Genomic DNA, 15,000 nt, shown 5'->3' with positions numbered 1-15,000 from the left:
TTCCCTCCCTCTCTCCCCCTCTCTCCGTTTCGAAAGGGTGTATGAGGGGGTTTAATGCTCACTGAGTGGCCCACAACTACTCCGATGTCACGGCGTGTCACGCTTCTTGAGGGGCCCCCGGGGTGCCAAGGGCTCAGTGTGTTTTAGTCGAGGGCACTAGTTGTTTAGTCAGGACGAGGTGGTTTATAAAAGAACAAGTGGTGTTTTATTTTTTTTTTTTGTCTCATTTTTTGTGAGTGGTTTATCGTTCCGTGGAGTGGATATTAAGGTTTATGTCATCGTTTTATGATGCATGGAAAGTACTTATTGGCATGTGACTGATTGTCTCAAGTTGGTGAGTGTTTAAAAAATTTTTTTTTTAAGTTATATCAAACTTTGTGTATATTGTTATATTATTTTGTATATAATTCTATGCCCGCACTGGGCTAGGTGGGAAGGGTATGGGCACGTTGACGTGAGCAGTGAACGATGTACCAGCTGGTTGGCAGTATACTGATGCATATATATATATATATATATATATATATATATATATATATATACATGTATATAAATATATATATATATATATATATACTCATATACTATATGATATATAGTATATATATCATTATATATATATATATATATATAATATATATAGAGAGAGAGAGAGAGAGAGAGAGAGAGAGAGAGAGAGAGAGAGAGAGAGAGACGCACAAGTCATTAGTACTCTGTCAAAATGTATATTAGCATATAATTAGAAACGGAGGTATTCGACAAGGCTAATATCAAAGGAGATAAAAATATACCTACATCATATCGCAACACTCTCTCTCTCTCTCTCTCTCTCTCTCTCTCTCTCTCTCTCTCTAGGAATCAAGGGGGAACCGCAATATATGGGAAAGACAAAAAACAAGGAAAAATATATGAGAAATATAGTAACTCAGAATGTGAACTAATAGCGGTAGAATTTGAATCTGAAAAATTGATGAACATAGTAATATATAGACCTCCTAATACTAAAGAGTTTGACTTAATAATTGAAAAATTGGATGATATATGTAGAAATCACAAGGACTGGACTATTCTCCTATCTGGTGACTTCAACTTTCCTTTCGTAGAATGGAAAGAACGAATAGGAGATGGTTGTACTTATACATATAAAAAAAGAGAGTAAAATAGTAGTGCAGAAAGATAAGAGGCAATTGAAAAGCTATTAGATATGCTACTAGAATACAACATTCAACAAATAAATCACCTGCCAACAAGAAAGGAAAATACTTTAGACCTAGTATTTGTGAACGAGATGAATTATGTTAAAGAAATAATAGGTAATATGCGAGTATTTCAGACCATAATGTCATAGAATTAACAGTTCATTCCAAAGCAAGTGAAAATAGAGATAAGCAAGAAATGAAAAAAGTGGGAAGGATATGGAATACAACTTCTACAGTAAAAATATAAAATGGTCAGAAATTAATGAAGAATTAAACAAAGATTGGGATAAACATTTTCGTAAGTGATGACATAAGGGTAAATACGGAGATATTATATAAAATATTGGAGATAATAGTGGAAAAATATATACCGAAGAAGAAAAGTAAAACATCATTCATGCATACCAAGAGACAGAAGGATCTTGTTCCAGAAAATCAGAAAGTGGAAAAAAGGTCTTGCAAAAGAAAAAAATGCATGGAAAGTTATAGAAACTAAAAAGTAAGATAGAAAATGCAGAACAAAAGATTATACAATCAAAAGAAAATGAAAAACGGGACTTGGAAGAAAAAAACCCTATTAAATATCAAGCAAAACCCCAAAAAAACTACTAAATACTTTATTATTGCGAAGAAGATGAATAAAAGAAGAATAGAAATAGCCCTCTGAGAATTGAAGGGAGATTAACGAATGAAAAAAAGGAAATTTGCAACATACTGGCAGAACGATATAAGAGAGAATTCACCCCTAGAATAGATAATGAAGATAATGATATAGAAGTAAGGGATGAAAATAGTGAATATTTAGCTGACATAGATATTAATGAAGCTGATATTGTGCAGGCTATTAATGAAATTAAAAATGGAGCTGCTGCAGGGCCTGATGGAATTCCTGCTATTTTGTTAAAGAAAGTAGTTCATTCTATCGCAAAGCCACTTGCAATATTATTAAGACAAAGTGTAGATACAGGCAAGATATATGATGAGCACAAAATTAGCATATATTACCCTACTTTCAAAAGTGGATCAAGACTAGAGGCAAGTAATTAGTAGGCCTGTGGAGTCTAACATCACATATTATGAAAGTGTATGAAAGGGTAATGAAGAAAAATATTATGAAACATTTAATAAAAAATAATTTGTTTAATAAGGACAACATGGTTTCGTACCCGGAAAAAGTACACAAACCCAACTGTTAGTCACCATTGAAAACATATTCAAAAATATGAAAAGCGGAAATGAAACAGATGTGGTTTATTTAGACCTTGCAAAAGCTTTTGATAAAGTAGACCATAATATATTGGCGAAGAAAATTAGAAAACACAATATCGTGGATAAAGTAGGAAGATGGTTAAAAGAATTTTTTACACAACAGAAAACCAGATAGTTATTGCAAACGACGAGAGAAATCGGATGAAGCCAAGGTAATATCCGGTGTGCCGCAAGGTACGGTGTTAGCTGCAATACTGTTTGTTATTATGATTGAAGACATAGACAATAATGTTAAGGATTCGGTAGTGAGTAGTTTCGCAGATGACACAAGAATAAGTAGAGAAATTACTTGTGATGAAGATAGGAACGCTCTACAAAGAGACCTTAACAAAGTATATGATTGGGCAGAGGTAAATAGGATGGTATTTAACTCTGATAAATTTGAATCAATAAATTATGGAGACAGAGAAAGAAAGCTATATGCATATAAGGGACCTAATAATGAGACCATCACAAATAAGGAAGCAGTTAAAGACCTTGGTGTGATGATGAATAGAACATGTTATTGCAATGATCAAATAGCAACTCTGTTGGCAAAATGTAAAGCAAAAAATGGGAATGTTGTTACGGCACTTCAAAAAACAAGAAACGCTGGTGAACACATGATTATGCTTTATAAAACATATGTTCGTAGTCCACTTGAATATTGCAATATGATATGGTACCCACACTATCAAAAGGATATTGCACAAATAGAGAGTGTACAAAGGTCCTTTACAGCTAGAATAGAAGAAGTTTAAGGACCTAGACTACTGGGAAAGACTACAACTTCTTAAAATTTATTATTTATAGTTCTAGAAAGGGAGAACGAGAACGCTACCATTGATTTAATTCAGGCATGGAAACAGATAGAAGGAATAGCAGAAAATATCATGGAACTAAAAATATCAGAAAGAGCAAGCAGAGGTAGATTAATAGTGCCCAAAAACTATACCAGGAAAAATAAGGAAAGCCACACAGGAACATTAATCCACTTACGCACCAGCATCGATAATGCAGCGTCTATTCAATGCGTTGCCAGCTCATCTGAGGAATATATCAGGAGTGAGCGTAGATGTGTTTAAGAATAAGCTCGACAAATATCTAAACTGCATCCCAGACCATCCAAGATTGGAAGATGCAAAATATACCGGAAGATGTACTAGCAACTCTCTGGTAGACATTAGAGGTGCCTCACACTGAGGGACCTGGGGCAACCCGAACAAGATGTAAGGTCTGTAAGGTAAGGTCTCTCTCATGCTTGTTATGACATAGTTACATAATGGACAGAGAATATATTATTATTATTATTATTATTATTATTATTATTATTATTATTATTATTATTATTGACATTTATCTGACAGTCTCAGGTGTGGTTATACTCCTACGTAAGAATGCAGTGTTGCCACCTGCCAAAGTTCAAGCACCTTTGGCCCTTGAATTTATTTATGGATTTATATATATATTCACATATTTATTTACCGTACTTTTTTTATACTTATTTATTTACCGTACTTTTTTTATACTTATTCGCCTCGGTCTCTAATTGTACATTTAGTTATTCAACTTCATTTTTTAAAATTTTTTATATTTTGTCTGTAATTGGTAAACCTTAGAAAAATTTATTGATTTTTTTATTTAGTTATTTATTTCAGAATTTTTTTATATTTGTATCTAATTGGTAAACCCTAAATAAATAATTTTTATTTATTTTCTTATATTACCTAACATTTTTTCTACTGTTCTATTGTTTTAATTGACAAAATAAGAAATTCTTTAATTTTATGTATATGTTCACATATTTACCCTATTTTCTCTACTTTTTAGTGTTTACCTTTCTACTGTGTCATATTTTGTCTTTCACAGGCAACATAAATAATTTATTTACATTAATTTTATATATTTAGTTATTTAACTTAGTTTTTTTTTACTTTTTAGTGTGTCTTTATTTGGTAAAACTTAAAAGACACTTTGGTGATTATTTTTTTTTTATCGAAATCTAGCCTTTGTTTGTGATCTTCCTTTGTGTGTGTGCGTGTGCGTTATGTCTCTGTCTGTCTTGTCTGTCTGCCTGCCTTTCATCTGGAATTCTTTAAAACTTCTTCAGTTGATTTTCATTAAATTAAAAAAATAAGAATAAAAGTAAGAGTTGATTTGAGTCTGGCCTAGTTCTGATGTTTGTCATTTGGTTTGCTTATAAAAGTTCTCGTGTGGGTTTTTATTGAAAATGATACGAAAATTCAATAATTCCTATTTGCATCCAAGTTGAAGATTGTAAAGTTTGGTTTCGGTTTCACGTTTGTGTGTTTGTGTATACGTGATTTACCTCAGTATACATAGTCATACACAAATAGGTCTACTAAGTCATACATAAATAGGTCTATAGTTATACACAAATAGGTCTATAATCAAACTCAAATAGGTTTATAGTCACACACAAATAGGTCTATAGTCACACTCAAATAGACCCATAGTCATACACAAATGCATATGCTTGTGAATCAACTTTGCCAATGCATGTATGCAAATGGAGACTACGTATGCATGCTTGCATACGTTAAAAATACCTTGATTTATTCACTGAGCGCACGCCTACGTGACACAAAACGCGCTTCTTCTCTATGGTCTGTATGCATATATACGCAAATAGATAATTTATTCATTTTTTAATTCCTGGAAATATTCGCCACTGAAGTTCAGGACGAAACCTTCTGGGAAAAAGAGCGAAGTCTCGTGAAAAACGGATCGCAGTTAATCTCTTTTTTTTTTTTTTTTAATAAATTGTTTTTGGAAATGTTTGTTTTTATTTTTTATTAGCGAGCGAACACTTGTGGAGAGCATTCGGATTTTATCGTATTGTTTCGTGATTTCAGAGTTAAAATGGCGGGGAGATATTTGGGAAATGAGTGAAGTTTCCTGAATATTAAATTGAAATGGCGTCAAATTATATTATATAGCAGATTTTGCCTGTTAATGTACTTTTTGACGAACGAAGAAATATGGCAAAATTATATTTAATCATTGAGATTTTTCATATTTTTACCGTCTGATCTTCAAAGACGTCTGGGAAAATGAACGAAACTTGATGGAAAACAGGCGCGAATGATCTATATTATTTTTACTTTGATTGTTTACAAATGTTTTAGTATTTATCTCGAGTTATTTTCAATTTCATTGCTTTTATGTCAAAAATTTTCAGAATATTTTTGTATTTATCTGATTTTATTATCTTATTATCTAATATATTAGTTTGTATCTCAAAATTTATAAAAATGTCAAATATTTTAATATTTATCTTAAATTATCAAATATATTAGTTTGTATCTCAAAATTTACAAACTTTTAAAATATTTTAGTATTTATCTTAATTTATTATAAAATATATTAGTCTTTATCTCAAAATTTCTAAGAATATTTTAGTTCTTACTTAAATTTTTTTTCTTCAAATATCTTACTCCTTATCTCAAACTATCTTTTCAAATATTTTATTATTTATCTGAATTTATTACCAAATATATTAATTTGTATATCAAAATTTTAAAGAATATTTAGTTATTTAAATTTTATTTTCAGATATATTACTCCTTATCTCAAACTATTTTCTCTAATATTTTAGTATTTACCTGAATTTATTATCAAATATATTATTTCGCATCTCAAAATTCTAAATGATATTTTAGTTCTGATTTAAATTTTTTTTCTTCAAATATATTTTTTTCAAATATTCGAGTTACCACAAGAATAGCAACAAATTTATGATAATCCCCTTTCATTTCTTCACAACTTCAGCTGTGATTGAGATGATTTGGATAGTTGATCACGTTTAGTAGTATATATACGTCTGCAGGTCTGTGACGTCATCCATTGATGTATTACAGTGTGTCGTAGCGAATGGGGGAGATGAATTGATGGGGTTCCGAGCCAATGGGGTTCTTTATGGCTGATGAGTGGGGAATGTCTTGGGTGCCACTGGGCATTATGGGCGCTCGGGCACACACACACACACACAGCTACACATTATATATATATGTATATATATATGCTATATATGTATATACTGCATTATATATTATGTATGTATGTGTGTGTATGTATGTATATATGCAGTAAAATTAGTGTCATACTGTCCTAATATAATTTAATTTTTAATAATATATATATATAATATTGTATTATATATATTTATATTTATATATAACAACTACTACATATATTACGTTATCATAAACGTATATATGTGTGTATATGAATACACATATAAAATAATAATAATAATAATAATAATAATAAGAAGAAGAAGAAGAAGAAGAAGAAAGAAGAAGAAGAAGAAGAAGAAGGACCACTCTCACCCAAAGAAGATTCTTATCGTGGTCCAGAGAGGCTCTTAAGAGATGGTTCCTAAAACAAACGCTTCTAAGCAGTCGGGACTTTCGTTATCCCTTATCATATCCGCTGTCACCGTATCACCGCCCACCGCCGTGGGCAGGTTTCGTCTCCTGCAAACGGGGGGGCCTTCTCTCAGTTTGTGGCAATTTTTTTTTTTTTTTTTTTTTTTTTTTTTTTTTTTTTTTTTTTGCGAAGCGAGACAGATTTTTTGTATTTTTTTTTTGTTTTTTTTTTGCCGAGATCCGAGATAGATTTTAGAATTTTGAAAAATAAATTTGTAGTGAGACAAAGGTTCTTTTTATTTTTATTTTTTTTAGCAAGGAGACAGATTTTTGCATTTTTTTAGCACGAGATAGGATTTTGGAAAAAAAAACATTTTAGTGAGAAAAAAAATTTTTTCGAGCGAGGACAGATTTATTTTTTATTTCTTTTTTTAGCACGAGATAGATTTTGAGAAAAAAAATTTTGTGAGAAATTTTTTTTTTTTTTCGAGCGAGACAGATTTTTATTTTTATTTTTTTTTAGCACGAAATAGATTTTGAAAAAAAAAAAATTTAGTCAGACAAAGGTTCATTTTATATATATATATATATATATATATATATATATATCTAGGTATATATATATATATTTTTTTTTTTTTTTTTTTTTTTTTTTTGTTTTTTTTTGGCGAGCGAGACAAAAAATCATTTTTCTTTAAGTGAGCGAGACAGAACTTTTCTTTGTGAGAAAGATTTTTTTCTTTTGTGTTTTTTGTTTGTGTGAGACAGAATTATTTTTGTTTTGGTGCGAGACAATGATTAAATTAAAAAGAAATTGAAGGACGAGACAGATTTTTTCATTTTTTTTTATTGTGGCGATAAGATTTATATACTTGTCTTGATGGAGAGAGTAGAGAGATAGATTGAAGGAGGGATGAGAGGGAGAGAGGCGAGAGAGAGAGACGAGATGAGAGAGTGAGAGAGAGAGCCCATGTCGATTATAGGGAAAATAACCGCACATTACGTCCTGATTTACATTAGTACCGCGTCGCAATAATTGGCTAACGATGATGGCCAGTTTGGATATGTCAGTCATGTTTCATAGATTTTTTATATATATTTTATTTTATTTTATCTATTTTTATTTCATATTTTTATTTTTATATTTTATTTCATCTTTTTTATATTTTTATCTAATTATATATATATATTTTTTTTTTTATATTTTTTTAATTTTCATATATTTTTCTTTTTTTTATTTTGCGGACATTTCTCTCTGAGTTTTATGTGTCTATTTATTTATTTATTTATTTATTTTAGTAAGGTCCTTTTGTCGATGTTATTTACTGTATTTTTCAAAGTTTATTTTACGGTTATCATATTGAACTTAGTTTTAATGACATAATGCGTTTTTGCATTGTTTTTTCAAACGAATTTTTATATTCCACTGTACATTATCTGCGGTATCAGTTATAATAATTGGCAATTAACCCCCCCCCCCCTCCTCTCTCTCTCTCTCTCTCTCTCTCTCTCTCTCTCTCTGATTATTATTACTATTTGTACTTTTTATTTTAATCTTTTCTTTCATTTATTTTTTATTTTCTTTTTGTCTTTTTTATCTAACAAAATCTTAATCTCTCTCTCTCTCTCTCTCTCTCTCTCTCTCTCTCTCTCTCTCTCTCTCTCTATATTATATATATATATATATATATATATATAATATTATAATAATATATTAATTATGTATATAAATATTATATATAATATTAATTAATATCTATATATATATATATATATATATTATATAACTATATATATATATATATATATATGTAATAATTATAAAAAAAAAAATATAAAAAAAAAAATAAATATTATTATAATTAATAATGGAATAATTCACATCGAACCGTGATCCATTTATATATCAATTCAAGCTACAAATGTCCTTTAATATCTAAATTCACTTTACCTCCCAAATGATATATTTTCATATATGTACCGAAGGTAAAGTGAATTTAGATATTAAAGGACATTTGTAGCTTGAATTGATATATATATATATTATATAATATATATATATATATATATATATTATATATTTATATATATATATATATATATATATATATATAAATTTATATATATGTATATATGTATATATTATATGTATATATGTATATATATATATATATATAAAATATTATATATATAGAGAGAGAGAGAGAGAGAGAGAGAGAGGAGAGAGAGAGAGAGAGAGAGAGAGAGAGAGAGCGTGGCATCCAGAATGAATTTGCATATCATTTTCAATAATCCGGTCCCATTTTTTTTTTTATTTTGGGTTGTGGCGAAGTGGAATAGAATATGGGTTTGCTGCTGTTGTGGACTGTTTGTGAATATTTTTGTAGCAAATGTGTGTGCTTATTAAATCTCTCTCTCTCTCTCTCTCTCTCTCTCTCTCTCTCTCTCTCTCTATGTGGACGTTTTTGGCATAGCGTAATCGAATCCATTTGTTTCTGACTAATCCAATTATATTTTTTTTATGGATTTTCCATATTTACTCATACTGCACAGTAATCTATATCTGTATATATATATGTATATATATATATATATATATATATATATATATATATATATATATATATATATATATTTTGTTTACCTTGTGTTCTTACTGTCTAATCAACCTTAATTTATTTTTTTCATTTTTCTACGTTAGTCTTTGTTTATATACATCTATTTACATTCTCTTTAATGAATTACTCCTTAGCTGTTATTCACCCCCATTCAACCCCACTCATTATACATTTTTTAGTTTATCTCTAATTACGTATGTTTTTTTTTTTGTTTTATTTCCTTCGTGTTCCTCCTTCTTACAGGACCTTAAATTATCGCCCATTATTCGTTTCTCTCTCATTCGTCCCGTACAATTCCCACCTATCCCCTCCCCCTCCCTTCTGCCCCCTACTCCTCCTCCTCCTCAAATTATCGCCCATTATTGTGCCTCGCATTCGCCCCGTACAACTCCCACATATACACCTCCTCCTCCTCCTCCTCCTCCTCCTCCTCCTCCTCCTCCTCCTCCTCCTCCTCCTCCTCAACATGAGCTGGACCAGAGACAATTGATCTAATGAAAGCTCTCTCTCTCTCTCTCTCTCTCTCTCTCTCTCTCTCTCTCTCTCTCTCTCTCTCGCAAATGTCACCGGATCCCATTAGCCTTTTCTTCATTCCTAAGGAATCTGCTGTAGGTCGATTCCGAATGGGCGTGGATGGAATCGATGCTCGACTAAAGCGTGGTTTATAAATAGCCCCTTTTTGGTTTATTCACGTGTGTCCTTTATACTGCTGGTTATGAACTAACTTTGTTCGTGCCGGCTGTACAAAGCTGACGCGCTTGTCAAACGAGCAGAGTTTGTTCTGGTTATAAACAGAAAAACGAGCAGTTTGTTTTGGTGGTAAACAGAATTTGAGTTGGTTATAATCATTATAGATAAGTGGTCTGTTTTGGTAATAAACAGAATTTGTTTTGGTTATAATCATTATAAATAAGTAGTCTGTTTTGGTAATAAACAGAATTTGAGTTGGTTATAATCATTATAAATAAGTAGTCTCTTTTGTTAATAAACAGAATTTGAGTTGGTTATAATCATTATAGATAAGTAGTCTGTTTTGGTAATAAACATAATTTGAGTTGGTTATAATCATTATAGATAAGTAGTCTGTTTTATTAATAAACAGAATTTGTTTTGGTTATAATCATTATAAATAAGTAGTCTGTTTTGGTAATAAACAGAATTTGTTATGGTTATAATCATTATAGATAAGTAGTCTGTTTTGGTAATAAACAGAATTTGAGTTGGTTATAATCATTATAGATAAGTAGTCGGTTTTGGTAATAAACAGAATTTGTTTTGGTTATAATCATTATAAATAAGTAGTCTGTTTTGGTAATAAACAGAATTTGAGTTGGTTATAATCATTATAAATAAGTAGTCTGTTTTGGTAATAAACAGATTTTGAGTTGGTTATAATCATTGTAAATTAGTAGCCTGCTTTGGTAGTGAACTGTTTGATTTGGTTGTAATCGAGCAGAGTTTGTTATTGTTATAAAGAAGCATACGTTTCTCTGATCCTAACAACAGTAGGGTTTGTTTTGGTTATAAACAGGCAGAATTTGCTCTGTTTATAAACAGGCAGAATTTGACCTAGTTATAAACAGGCAGAATTTGACCTAGTTATAAAAAGGCAGAATTTGACCTAGTTATAAACAGTCAGAATTTGTCCTAGTTATAAACAGTCAGAATTTGTCCTAGTTATAAACAGTCAGAATTTGTCCTAGTTATAAACAGTCAGAAGTTTGTAAATTTGCTGGTTATAAAACAGGCGGAATTTGTTTTGGTTATAAACAGGCAGAATTTGTCCTAGTTATAAACAGGCAGAATTTGTTCTGGTTATAAACAGGAGGAATATATTATGGTTATAAACATCGTCATCAATTTAATATTACATCACACACACACACACACACACACACACACACACACACATATATATATATATATATATATATATATATATATATATATATATTATATATATATATATATATATATATATATATATATATATATATAATATATATAGCGGGACAGCCATTTTTTAGGGGAAAAGTCTCTCCCCACAGACTAGAAAAAAACAAATACAACCATCTTCAACTCGTACGGGAAAAATCAACCCCCTCTACGAGAAAAAAAATCCCTAGTTCATGGCTCTGATGGAGGGATGGAGAGTAGGTGACGTGAAAGTCAGTCTCTCTCTCTCTCTCTCTCTCTCGTAAAGATATAATTCCCTCTCTGGTAGCCCGGATCTCTCAGAGCGTGGGGATATTTTTATCACCAGCCTCCCCTTCCTTCCTCCGTCCCTAAATATCCCCATCAATGAACACAAAAGTACGAATTGGCAACTGCTGCTCTATTTTTGTTGACTTTTTGAGCAGTGTTTTGTATTCATTTGATTTTTTGGGGGGTAGGGAGTCGCATATGATTTAAGGGTTGTAAGATGTACTATGTTGTTGTTGTTGTTTTTTTTTTCTAACAAGGCGTGATTCGACTTCCAGCTTGCTCAGGACGCGTAAGTTGTGGACCTTATATTCCTGACTTGAACGTGAATTAAACACGTTCTTATGATCTCATTTATAGTGGAAGCACAAATGAACTGAACAGCAACATAGCTTGAATTCAATAAACCAAATAAATTAAAATGTGTTAAAATCCAGGTCAAATAGAGCCCTGTTTCACCAACGAAAATTTAAATATATACGACATATTTTATTTGAAATAATTGTTCTGTACTGTTTGTAACGTGCGCATTAGTTATTATTTTTTACATTTTCGTCCTAATAAATAAATTATAAATATCCTATCTCATAAAATTGCTGTATCTTTAACTCAACGCGAAACATTTTCAGACCTTTTTAGGCTTTTCCATAGACCTTTCCTAACCCCCCCCCCCCACCACGACGACAACAAATTAGTTCGTAGGCTTACTCCCTGAGCAAGGGAAAATTGTCTGAGTTGCAAGGCACATCTGTCATCTGTGTTCTTCTCTCTCTCTCTCTCTCCATCCGAAAAATACGGAGAGGAATCTGTCAACGAAACAGCTGAAGAGAGAGAGAGAGAGAGAAAAGGAGAAAAAGGCGGGAAACGTCGGCCGCTCTTATCTTGGCGCGAAAAATGACGCCGCCCCGTCGAACGCAGATAAACGGTCTGAGAGTTACATTTCTGTGAAAGGGGGGAGAGAGATAAAGCATGAAACAAGAGCCAGTCGATAAATAAAACGCAACAATGAGACGTCGGTGGATATCGGGTAAAGTTATTAAAGTCGTCTGTGAAAAGCGGTGCCCGGAAGATTGTAGCGTAGGATTTACGAGACTTCTGGCCTACACGGGTGGTCTCTGGTTCGGCTACTGTTGGGATCAGTGTATATATATATATATATATATATATATATATATATATATATAGATCATATATTATATATATATTATTATATATTATATATATATTTATATTATATATATATATTATATATATATATATATATATCTATATATATATATATATATATGTATAGATATAATATCTAATATATATATATATATATATATATATATATATATATATATATATATATATATATATATATATATATATATATATATATAAGTCATATCACATTTCCGTGATTCATATACATATATCGAGCTACAATGTCCTTTAATATCTAATTCGCTCTTAAACCTCGGAACTTAATATATTTTCATATATGCTTAACCGAAGGGGAATTTTTTTTCCCGATAATAGATTTGCCTGGACCAGGGCGCGAACCTTTGGATCCTTTCAAACCCAGGAACGTCAGTGAAGCTTTACATACTACACCACTAATTACCTGCGCGCGAAAGGTATATGAGGGTGAGAGGCGACATGAACTTTTAGCCTCTCGCGGTGGTGTAGTAGGTAAAGCTTCACTGACGTTCCTGGGTTTGAAAGGATCCATAGGTTCGCGCCCTGGTCCAGGCAAATCTATTATCGGGAAAAAAAATTCCCCTTCGGTTAAGCATATATGAAAATATATTAATTCCGAGGTAGAGCGAATTAGATATTAAAGGACATTGTAGCTCGATATATATAAAATATATATATATAAATATATAGATACTATATATCTATATATATATATATATATACACATATATAAATATAGGCCCCGAATTATTATTGTTCATGGTCTTATTATCATTAATAATATCATCATCTGCCTTTTACTTTTTTGCTTTATCACAGTCCTCCAATTCGACTGGGTGTTATTTATAGTGTGGGGTTCCGGGTTGCATCCTGCCTCCTTAGGAGTACATCACTCTTCTTACTATGTGCGCCGTTTCTAGGATCACACTCTTTTGCATGAGTTCTGGAGCTACTTCAGCCTCTAGTTTTTCTAGATTCCTTTCCAGGGACCTTGGGATCGTGCCTAGTGCTCCTATGATTATGGGTACAATTTCCACAGGCATATCCCATATCCTTCTTATTTCTATTTTCAGATCTTGATACTTATCCATTTTGTCCATCTCTTTCTCTTCAACTCTGGTGTCCCATGGTATTGCGACATCAATGAGTGATACTTTCTTCTTGATTTTGTCAATCAACGTCACGTCTGGTCTGTTTGCACGTATCACCCTATCTGTTCTGATACCATAGTCCCAGAGGATCTTTGCCTGATCGTTTTCTACCACTCCTTCAGGTTGGTGCTCGTTAACACTTATTACTGGCAAGGTAGCTGATGTTTCTTGCACAGGCTCCAGTGGAGGGCTTGTGCTACTGAATCATGCCTCTTTTTGTACTGGTTCTGTGCAAGTGCCGGACATTCGCTTGCTATGTGGTTTATGGTCTCATTTTTCGTATTGCACTTCGTACATATGGGAGAGATGTTATTTCCATCTATCGTTCTTTGAATATATCTGGTTCTTAGGGCCTGATCTTGTGCCGCTGTTATCATTCCTTCAGCTTCCTTCTTGAGCTCTCCCCTCTGTAACCATTGCCATGTGTCATCGCTGGCTAGTTCTTTAGTCTGTCTCATGTATTGTCCGTGCATTGGTTTGTTGTGCCATTCCTCTGTTCTGTTTGCCATTCTCCTGTCTCTGTATATTTCTGGGTCTTCATCTACTTTTATCAGTCCTTCTTCCCATGCACTCTTGAGCCACTCGTCTTCACTGGTTTTCAGATATTGCCCCAGTGTTCTGTTCTCGATGTTGACACAGTCCTCTATGCTTAGTAGTCCTCTCCCTCCTTCCTTTCGTGTTATGTATAGTCTGTCCGTATTTTCTCTTGGGTGTAGTGCTTTGTGTATTGTCATATGTTTCCTAGTTTTCTGGTCTATGTTGCTGAGTTCTGCCTCCGTCCATTCCACTATTCCTGCGCTGTATCTGATTACTGGCACTGCCCATGTGTTTATAGCTTTTATCATATTTCCGGCATTGAGTTTTGACTTGAGTATAGCCTTGAGTCTGCATATATTCTTTCCTGATCGTGTCCTTCATCTCTTGGTGTTTTATATCCCCTCCTTCCATTATTCCCAGGTATTTGTATCCCGTCTCATCTATGTGTTTGATGTTGCTCCCATCTGGT

General features: G+C 32.0%; 1 long non-coding RNA gene across 1 annotated transcript in view; it reads left to right on the top strand.

Moving 5' to 3' along the window:
- The first annotated feature begins 131 nt into the window (after nucleotides 1-131).
- The window catches only part of LOC135199469 (uncharacterized), a 46,414-nt gene continuing 31,545 nt past the window's right edge, over nucleotides 132-15,000 (top strand). Inside the window, exon 1 of the long non-coding RNA XR_010311073.1 lies at nucleotides 132-334. This is a non-coding gene — a long non-coding RNA (uncharacterized LOC135199469). The remainder of the gene's footprint in view (nucleotides 335-15,000) is intronic.

Source organism: Macrobrachium nipponense, chromosome 25 (genome assembly GCF_015104395.2).
Source record: "Macrobrachium nipponense isolate FS-2020 chromosome 25, ASM1510439v2, whole genome shotgun sequence".
NCBI lineage: Eukaryota > Metazoa > Arthropoda > Malacostraca > Decapoda > Palaemonidae > Macrobrachium > Macrobrachium nipponense.
The sequence above is the reverse complement of the archived record's forward strand: the minus strand, read 5'-3'. Positions and strand labels throughout refer to the sequence as shown.